Genomic DNA, 8,819 nt, shown 5'->3' with positions numbered 1-8,819 from the left:
TTTTTTTTTTTTTTTTTTTTTTTTTTTTTTTTTTTTTTTTTTTTTTTTTTTTTTTTTTTTTTTTTTTTTTTTTTTTTTTTAGAAAAAGAAAACAAAAAAAAAACAAAACAGCCTGTTCAAACAATCGCTGTCAACAAAAGATTCTGGGGAGTGGGAGGAGGGAACCTTGACCATCTTCTTTCTAAAATCAGTTCCTCACAGCCAGTTCCTCTTGCAGGATGAGTCCTTTGCATCTGATCAGAGTCATTTTTGTAATGAGCAGGTTTTCCTGGCTTTCTTTTCAAATAAAATGTTAAAAGCAGCAGTGTTTGGACAGCAGATTGTTCTGTTAAACTTTCCTATCTTCTCACTGTATCCAGAAATGCTCCTTCCTAGCAGCAGTAGTAGCTTTTCTCCATTTTGTTTTTTCTGCAACATTCTGTACAAAAATGTGCTGTAATTGTGCGTTAGGCCTGGATTTGGCATAAAAGATGAATTCCCTCTTACTCTCTTTCATGAAACTACTCTGTAGAGCTTTCTCCACGCCCTGTATCCCTCTTCACCTTTTGTATTTAATTTTAAAGTCAGTGTACTTCAAGAAAGCTGGATGCAAGATAGATACTATATTAAAATGTAATGTTATTTAAGATGTAATAAAGCAGTTTGACATGAGTTTTGACTGATCTGTTTTGCAGCTTATTGTTCAACCCACAAAACAGCTTCTGTGGCAGGATTGGAGTTGTGAAATTAAAACGTGCAAGAGGAGGGAATGATGTCCCCAAGCAAATGGTCTGGTGTTTTTAGATGGCTTGGATTGTTAATGGTTCGTGCAGGTAACTCCAAATGCAGGTGGCCACTGTGGTTCATGTGGTACCCATCCCAAAAATGCCTTGTGGGATGTGAGTGCAACACCTGAAGAAGGAGATCAAAGCAAAATGCTCAGTAACTTCTCTTAAAACTTTTGTGTCCTTTAATAGGAAGAGAGTTGAGTGGAAATCTTGTGTTATTGCCCTGTGAGGACCTGGCCCCAGCAGCTCAGTTGTCCTTGCTGTAGGTGTTGAGCAGGGTAAGTCAGTGCCATTTTCATGCTCAGTAAGAACAAACTCCCCACAGGGCAGAATTTTATCTAAAATAATTCTTTTAAGGAAGGATTTCATACCCAGAGGAGCAGGTTCCTGACACGAGGTGTTGAAAAGCGGTTGGTTTAACAGCGTGGCATCGGTCAACTTGAGGGGTTTGTTTTGCATTTTCAGTGAGGAAAGTCTCCTGTTCTGACCCAAACAAAAGTGTATTTTCCCTCCTTTTGCATCGACCAAGAGAAATTCCAGTGCCATGGCTTGGTTTCATACCAAACATGGAAATTCTCAGCCCCAGTGGAGAAGCTTTGAAAAGCTGTGGGTATGGAAAATATGATGGTGACATGACTTAACCAGCAGCCATGGACTGCCAGCCTTGGGCCTTTGGACTCCACACACTGGTAAGTAGCTCATGGCTGGAAATGCTTAAATTTGGGAATTCCAGTTCTGTCTTTTCCAATTCCAAATGGTATAACTGGGGTTTTTTTCCCCCACACGTGTGGAATATTTTTATTCCAACAGACATCTCACGTGTGACTTTGTCTGGTCTGTAATAAAATCAGTGAAGGCATGGTCTGTCTTAATCCATGTGTTACATCACTGTGTCCTGCCCATGCTGGCCATAAAATACCTGCCAAGACAGTGATTTCTTGTGCCTTGTGGAGCCCTTTGTGATTTATTTGAAATGCAAACAGTTGCAGCTGGCTCTTATTACAGAGAGGGTTCTGTTACACATGAAACTTTGTGATTTAAAAAGGGATTCACAGTTGCTTGGTCCTGGTAACATAAAGGACTTCCATGGGGCTGGAATCCTCTCATGGAGCTGCAGGGAAGGAGGAGTGGAGGAAGAGAGAACAGATTTCTCAACCTCAGTACCCAGAGTTAGGACTTATAATATTTTCTGTGCCCAACGTGGCCTTTAATTTCTTAGTGAATTAAATGTATTTTAAAAGATCTGAAGTTCTACTGCCAGTAGGGAAAAAAAAAAGTGAGTTGGGCATTAAGTGCCCTGAGTGTTTGAAATCAGCTGTGAGACACACTTAAAGTGACTGATTGAATCATGCCCTGTAAGAGCTAAAAATAGAATAATCTGGGTTCTGGGAAGTGGCAGAGTAAATAAAGAATAATAAAACCTGTCACCCATGCTGAGTTCTGTGGGACTTGGTCTGAGGCGAGTCAGGATCCTGCGTGGTTTTGTGATTAACACTTTGTAGTGGAGGTGTAACCATGAGTTCAGATTAGAGGGGACAGAAGAAAAGGAGGGACTGGTGAACAAGTTGCAGCAGCAGTTGGCTGGTTCTGCACAATGATGGTCTGTGTTCCTTCTCATCATCCTCAGAGTCTGCCTGTGATTTAAACGTGGATTCCTTGTGGGTCTGAGCTGGATTTACACTCCACTGTGTCATAATTCTGAAGTATGTGAAAAGTTGAGTTTGTTCTGTGTTGGGGCTGTAGGAGAAAGTTTGGAAAAATTAAACCATAGATTTCAGTTTCACTCTTGTAGAAAGGGGAAGGCTTAGTGCATTCCCTGTCCCTCCTGCCCCAAATGGCCCTGTCCCGTGGGAATTCCCTGTATCCAGGGATCCACTGGTAAACCAGAATGTTCCATCAGTCACTGGGGTGAGAGAATGAGGGCTTTGATCCTGACCTTCACGCCCAGGTTTGGGGTCTCAGGGGCTGTTGGGGACCGTTTTCACCTTCAGTTTTGGGGTCCAAGGTGTTTTGGGGGACCCTTTTCACCCCTAACATCTTGGACCCCCATATCCAGGGTGAGAAGGGTCCCAGAAAACACCCCGGGACCCCCAAATTCGGGGTGAAAAGGGTCCTCCCCTCACCTAGGATCCCCAAATAGGGGTGATAAAGGGTCCCCATAAACCCCAGGAACCCCCAAATTGGGCTGAAAAGTGTCTCCAAACTCCTGGGACCCCCCATTGGTGGCTGGATGCAGTTCCAGGCTGAACTGCTCTGGTTAAAGCCTCTCTCCAGGAAGCTGCTGGGACAATGTGCAGTTCCTGGCAGGGGCTGGAGCAGGACTGGCACATTCCTGGCCTGCCCACGGGGTTGGAGCTGTGCTTTGCTGCCTGCTGAGCCTGTGCCCTGGGCATGTTTCATGCAGACCAGGGACGTTTCCTCATGTACCACTTGCTCTGGGGCTTAAATCAGTTCAGTGGAAGCAGGAAAGCTTCAAATATTAACAAACTGTGGGATCCCAGATCAGGAGTTGATGTTCTCTTTAATAATCTGGGCCCATTCAAAGTATGCTCGTTAAAGGAAAGCCAAGCTGAATTATTCTGCAACTGCCTACTCAGCTTTTTCTTCAAATGTCAATGCTAAAAGGTCTCCAGGGAGTACTTTTAAAGCATGTATGAGATAGTTAGTCAGTGTTTGTAAAATTACCACTTAGCTGGGAAAAACAGAAATGTGAATAAAACCTGGGTGAGCTTCTCATTGCTCAGAGCTGGCTGCTGAAAACTCGCCCTCTGGAAACACAGGCCCTGCACGACACTCATTCAAGTAATTCCTGCCTCAACCCAAGACAGTTTTTGTCATAAAATAGAACAAAGAGAATCTTCCTCCCTCAATTATTCATCAGGCCATTTGCTGGAGCTGAGTGCAGTGAGACAGTGATTGACCCCGAGAGATGGGGAGTCATCTGGGGAGCTGGGAGTGCCCAGAGGAGATGTCACAGATTTTTCAAACGGCAGAGGAGATAAGGGAGGGGAAAGTCTGGTCGAAAGGGATGGAGGTGGTGACACGCTGAGGTCTCTGGGAGCACACACGGGGCAGCTCCATCTGGTGGTGGAAAACATGGAAAACCCCGGGAAATGGGTGCTCAGAGCAGAGAAAACGGGCGTGACAAGAGCAGCCTGGGCTGAGTTCCTGGTCCATGGAAACCCCCCTCCCTGTGCCTCCAGAGCTCACTGAGGATGTTGTGGTTTTTCCATAAAGCCTTGCAAACAAACCAGGCTTTTCCTCCTGTTTACTTTTAACAGGGATTTTCTTATCTAGTGTTCCGTGTAGGAGCTTGAGCCAGTGGGGATGGAGAGGTTAAAAATAGCCACTGGTGCCTGGAGCAGGGTCTGCTGGACAGCTTCAAATCCAGCTCTTGGTTAGGAAGTAGTGGTGGAGATGATGAAGAGCCTCAGTAATTCCCTGCTTGTCTCCCCCAATATTTCTGAGCTCCCTCTCAGTATTTCTGACGCGCTGTCACAGCTCTGACCCCGACTCCTCGCTCTTCCCAGCCTTCCTCCTCTGCTCTAAGTAGGAATTGGGATCTGGAGTCACTAATGAAGATATTTTGATGGACAGGGTGTTCATGCTGAGATCACTGTGATCCCAGTGCTGTCCAGCAGGGAAGCACCTCTGCCTTCCTGTATGGGAATGAGGGCTGCCCTGATCCTCACTGTGGTGTGGGGGAGAACCAGCACAGAAATCCCAAGTCCTTGTTTATAAAAATGGATGTATTTTAAGATCTGTAGAATTCTAATAGGTAGTTTTTGTCTCCTTTGCTCAAGAAGGATTCCTGGTGAGTGAGGAGCAGCAGCAGCTCCTTCTCTCCCCTGGCTGGTGCTTGGCACAGTGAGTCACACTGGAATGACACGTAACTGCATGTATTTATCTCAACTTCCATGGATCTTCCACCATAGATTCCTTATCTTTGTTTTACTGCTTTACTTTCTGTGATATTATAAGCAAAACTGAAACAAGGTCCAATGGGAATAATCACATTTGATCCTTGGCTCCCTCAAGCTGTTGCTTAATCCCATGGGAAGAGCAAGACAAGACTTAGAATAAATGGTTGACAACATCTGACAATTAAAATTCCTGAGGCTTTATAACTGCAAGGTTTTTTTGCTCTGTGTTCTCTTGTGCACTGAAGGTGCTCAGAATACCCAGAGGGTCTTTCACCTCACCTTATCTTCTTCAGAAGGGCTTGAGGGGACAAAGTTCATCCCACCTTGTGGCAGTAGAAGAATTAAAGTGACAGTTGGTGGATTGCTGGAGCTGAAGGCCATCCACCTCCTGGAGCCACTGAGAATTCAGCCTTTGTGGTTTCCTTGTGTTTGAGAATTTAGCACTGGTTTCTTTCTGAAAGCAACAAAAAACAGGTGAGGGGAGGAGTCCTGAGGTGAGACACTGAGCTCCCCTTAAGAGCACCACGTTTCCTCTGGGCCCTTCAGGCCCCTGCAGGTTTTCTTTTGGAGCACAGGAGCTGTTTAAGTGATGAAATAGCTGCTGTTCTTTGCCTGCTGGGGATCCGAGCCTTGAATGAACAATAAGTATTCAAGGAGTGACAGCTCTGGGAGTGATGGACACCCGTTTGCACTAATGAGAGATCTGGGAGCCTTGCCAAGGATGACTGCAGCACTTAATTGAACAATTCTATATTTCATCTGCCTCTTGCATCAGGCATATGTTTAACCCACTGCATCCTGAAAAGCTTGGCCAGTCTTGTCCCAGGTTCCTGCTGTCGGGAAATGGGTGAGAGTTGCCCAGGGAATGAGTTATGACTGAGTTCTAAAGGGAGGCCAAAGAGCCAAGAACACTCAGATGGTGGAAAATGAGGGAGATGCACTGGCCAGGCTGGTTCAGTGGCAGCTCTAAAAAGTGATGTTGGAATTAAAAACTGACTCTGTCGAGCTGTTCTATCTCCCTCCTCCCATGGCTTCCTTCAATCAAGTGATAGCATCAGACGTGCTGGCAGGAAATGGAGCAATTACAGATAGACTTCAAGGAACAGCTTATCAGAATTGGAGGTTAAACTTTCATAAGCAAAAGGATCATTCCTGTTCTTTGAAGCCTGTCACAGCTCTGTGCACCACGAGTAACTTCACCAGAAATACCAGATGGGAGCCAGGCAGCCCCTGACCTCAGCTCTGATCCTCTGCAAGTGGAAGTTCCTCTCCAAGCTGTGAAGCCTGAATTAACAGGGCTGATTTCTCGTTCTCCACTGAAAAATATAAATGAAAACCCTTGGGCCTGTTTTGCAGTGTATCAGCTGCATCCTCCTTGCCCTTAGAGCCCAAATTACTCTGTCAGGTCTCTGCCCTTCCACCAGCCTCCTCAAGTACAGTTTGTGGTGCAAAACAGGCAGCTAAGGTGAGTGGTACAACTGCTGAGAACTGCAAAACCTCCCTGCCCTCGTGCTGATTCTGAATAGTTTAACTTACTAATACACTATTTCACCTCCCTGTTCATGTTTTGAAGGGCAAGCAGCAGCACTGGCAGGAGCAGCAGTTCACTTGCTTTTGCAGGGTGAGGTTTGCAAAGAAGCCTCTTGATCTGAACCATCTCCATGTCAGACCTCTGCGTGCCCTTTGCCACCTTGATCATTCAATGCTTGCTTGTCTCTCCAGCTAAAAAGGCAAAAGCTCCCAAAGGATTTCATCACACTCCTGTGGGGAAGGAGTTTCTTCCACTTTGCTGGGATTTCCCCTTGTCCTGTGCTGGTGAGTGAGAGCCCCTGAGCTGCAGCTCTGTGTGAGGGACACGTGGGTTCCTTTGCCCTTCCCTTCCTGCCCCACATCTGAGGGATTTGGGCAGTTCCCATCACCTGCAGAACCACCCCAGGGAGCCCCAGGAGGTGATGGCAGCAGGGTCAGGGTGGGGGGAGCAGGACACACTGTGGGAGGAAACCTCAACTGTGATGCCTTTGGGTGTGAGCCAGAGGGAGCACAAATATCCCTAATTTTACAGTTTATTCTGGTAGAGGGATGATCTTGGAGCTGTGTTTGGCCGAGTTCATCCTCTGCACTCACGTCCCAGGGATCTCTAAGCCAGTTTGGGGTTGTTTGGGGAGGCTTTAATGCTGTGCAGTGTGGACACCCAGCTCTGGAGGGAGGCCAGGCCATAAAATGATTGTCTGGGCTCTGAAAAATTACGTAACTGGGCAGCTGCATCCCATCTGAGAGTGGCTTGGATCTCTCCCCTGCTCCCCTCCTTCTCCATGTCACAAAGCCAGCAACTCCCATTATTAACCCAGGGCTGTTGAAACAGTCTGAAGTGACTCTAATTTGTATTCCAGCCTGCCAGGACAGCTCCCTGCACTGCTGCTGCTGGAATCCAAGCCCTGGGGATGCTGACAGAGCCTGTGCCTTCAGCACTAACTCACAGGAGTGCTGTGCATTATTTAGGAGCTTTCCTTGCATGAGTGCTCAGGCCCAGACTCTTCAGCTGCTGGGAATTGGAGCCTCTGCCATGTGTGAACATGAAATCCTGCTTTGCCTGGGCTTGGAGGATGTTTGGGGTCTGACTTCTGGCCCTGTAGTCACAACTGTGTAATGACTTATGAGGTTAATGACATCTAAGTGCTTTGGTTTCTGGTCACTGACGATAACTGATGTTTGACAGAATGTGCTTGAACTTCCAGGTGTATTTTAGGAGGTTTTTTATAAAATAATAGATAAAATTATATATTTTTAACAAAATAATATTTTATAAAATATGAGATGTAGGGAGCAAGTCCCTAAAGTTCAGCAGGAGCTTTTTAGCTGTGGAATTTGTGTGTGCTGGCACGTTTGTACACACACAGAGTGGGGAACGTGGATAACCAATCAATAACTGATGGATTTGCCTCCTTTTGCACGATATTTTCCCACGAGGAGCATGAGAACGGCCCCCAGTCCGCTGTGGTGCTGGATAGTGGAGCAAACCTGGAGTTTGCAGGGAGCCCAACGTGTCTGGGGGCTCCAGAGAACCAGCCTTTGGCTTCTGCTGCCACCTGGTGCTGGTGCCCAGTTTAGCCTGGGGACTGGTCCCAGTGATCCCAAATGCTTTGCAAACCAAGGTGTGGCCCAAGGGCAAAGGAGGCACCAAAATACGGGAATGGCAGCTGGTCTTCAGTGGTTTTATGGTGTGTAGTAGGTCAGAGCATGTGGTAAGAGGCCAGTTTGATGAAAGCTGGGCAGCAAACACCGTGATTTTCCCAATTATATCGAGGAATATTCCCCCCAGAGCCCGTGGTGTTTCATAGGGGATGGGGATTTACAGCTGCTGTTTTTAGGAAATAGTGTTATAGACAATATTTTTGTAAAACCTTCCATACAAACTCCTGCCATGTCCCTCCTCAGTGCCTGGTGAAATGTGCTGCTTTCCTGAACCTGCACTTATTTATAGACATGAAGGATGAGGGGGAGCTACTATTTCTTCTGTGCTACTCAATCTTTACAGCCAGTGTGTAAAGGAGTAGTAAACCCAACCTTCTGTGTACTCCAAAGGAGACTGACCTCAAAGTTACCTGTAGGGAACTTGACTGGGAAAGACAGAACTGAGCTGAGCTGGCTGGGGGACCCCAGGGCTGGGGGGGCAGTGTCACTGAGCTCAGGAAGGTTCCCCTTTGGGGCTTGAAAACCACCTGGGCTTCATTAAAACGTTCAGTTATGAGCTTTGCCCGGTGCCAGGAGCACTAGAGGGCACTGCTGCAGTTCTTACAGCAGCTCTGCCCTGGTTTCCAGGGGATCAGGGAATCACACAATGTGCCCGAGCTGGGAGGGACCCATCAGGACCATGAGTCCAGCTCCTGGCCCTGCACAGGACACCCCAAGAACTGCCCAGGTCTGGGTGGGGTTTGGAGCAGAGTTAAGGGGTGCAGCAGGAGCAGCAGTTGCACCTTCTACCTAATTTGGGTGCCCCTGGCCTGGGGACAGACACAGCTTGTCCTGTCCTGTCCTGAAGTCCCCCATCCCAAGGGCTGTGTGTGCCTTCCTGGGGCTGTGGCACCTCTGACCAGCCCTGAGGGGTGTCTGCTGGACATGCCATGGATAA

General features: G+C 47.2%; 1 long non-coding RNA gene across 1 annotated transcript; it reads left to right on the top strand.

The window, feature by feature from the left end:
- Positions 1–70: 70 nt before the first annotated feature.
- On the top strand, positions 71–2,621 carry LOC108505365. Its single transcript, XR_001877471.1, has 3 exons — positions 71–812; positions 957–1,456; positions 2,395–2,621. It is a non-coding gene; the product is annotated as an uncharacterized LOC108505365 (long non-coding RNA).
- Positions 2,622–8,819: the final 6,198 nt, after the last annotated feature.

Source organism: Lepidothrix coronata, unplaced genomic scaffold (assembly GCF_001604755.1).
Source record: "Lepidothrix coronata isolate B3197 unplaced genomic scaffold, Lepidothrix_coronata-1.0 Scaffold188, whole genome shotgun sequence".
Lineage (NCBI taxonomy): Eukaryota > Metazoa > Chordata > Aves > Passeriformes > Pipridae > Lepidothrix > Lepidothrix coronata.
Note: the sequence above shows the minus strand (reverse complement) of the source record. Positions and strands in the feature narration are given on the sequence as shown.